This window comes from Cervus elaphus, chromosome 22 (genome assembly GCF_910594005.1).
Source record: "Cervus elaphus chromosome 22, mCerEla1.1, whole genome shotgun sequence".
Lineage (NCBI taxonomy): Eukaryota > Metazoa > Chordata > Mammalia > Artiodactyla > Cervidae > Cervus > Cervus elaphus.
In genome coordinates, this window is record NC_057836.1 from 8,080,342 (window position 1) to 8,081,562 (window position 1,221).

Sequence of the window (1,221 nt, forward strand, 5' to 3'; positions counted from 1 at the left end):
CAGCACTGGACACACCACAGACGTTCAATCAACGTTGGGAGGATGAATGGCTAGAAGAGGAATCTCCGTGAAAGCCCTGGGCGCCGAGGTGGGCAGAAGGCAGCAGAACGCAAGCTATACTGGCCGTGCTCCCTGACCCGAGGCTCGCCTCCACCCCAGCGCTTCCCGCCAGCCTGGCAGCAGTGGTCATCATGCCCCTGGGCAGGCAGTGGTTGCCAGTCAGCTGTGAGGCAACTCAGAACCTCAGGCTCCCTCTGATTGTGAGAAAAACAAATGAGATCACCTTCAGGGGTAGAGATTCATCTTGAGATTCTCAGAAATCCCAAGGAAGCGTGGGAAATCAGCTACATGAAATTGTGACATGTGTGACCACAGGGTTGAACTGGAAGATGTGACAGCAAGTGAAAGAAGCCAGATCAAGGAAACAGAAACAAAACCGTGTGTGATTCCACTTATGTGAGGTACCCGGAGCCGTCAAATTCATAGAGCCGAGAAGTAGAATGGTGGTTTCCTGGGGCTGAGGGGAGGAGGGATGAGGAATTAGGACGTAAGGGGTACAAAGTTTCAGTTGGGAAGATGAAAAGGCTCTGGAGATGGATGGTGGAGATGGCTGAACAACAGTGTGAGTGAACGTAATGCCACTGAATCGTATGCTGAAAAATTGTTAAAGTCAATTTTTGTTTATTGTTTTGGCCACACTTTGTGGCCTGTGGGACCTTAGTTTCCCAACCAGGGATTGAACCCATGTTTCCTGTAGTTGGAAGTGCAGAGTCTTAACCACGGGACCACCAGGGAAGTCCCAGAGTGAATTTCCTGTTATGTATATTTTACCACAATTTAAAGATTATGTTAAAAAAAACTCAATCAATGAATCTGCTTACCTGAATGTGTTTCTGCAGAAATTTGGAAAATGCTGGTAAGAGGAAAGCCATGTCATGAGCCTTAAAAACACTAAAAGTCATTAAGATCCTTGAAAATGGCTATAAGACATTTTTTTTCTTTTTTAAAAAATTTATTTATTTTAATTGAAGGCTAATTACTTTACAATATTGTAGTGGTTGTTGCCATACATTGACATGAATCAGCCACGGGTGTACATGTGTCCCCCATCCTGAACCCCCCTCCCACCTCCCTCCCCATCCCGTCCCTCAGGGTCATTCCAGTGCACCAGCCCTGAGCGCCCTGTCTCACGCATCAAACCTGAACTGGTGATCTATTTCA

The 1,221-nt window shown here is 46.7% G+C and overlaps 1 non-coding gene across 1 annotated transcript; it reads left to right on the plus strand.

Annotated features, from left to right (window-relative positions):
- Positions 1 to 857: 857 nt before the first annotated feature.
- LOC122680911 lies at positions 858 to 988 on the plus strand. Its single transcript, XR_006336826.1, has one exon. It is a non-coding gene; the product is annotated as a small nucleolar RNA SNORA33 (small nucleolar RNA).
- Positions 989 to 1,221: the final 233 nt, after the last annotated feature.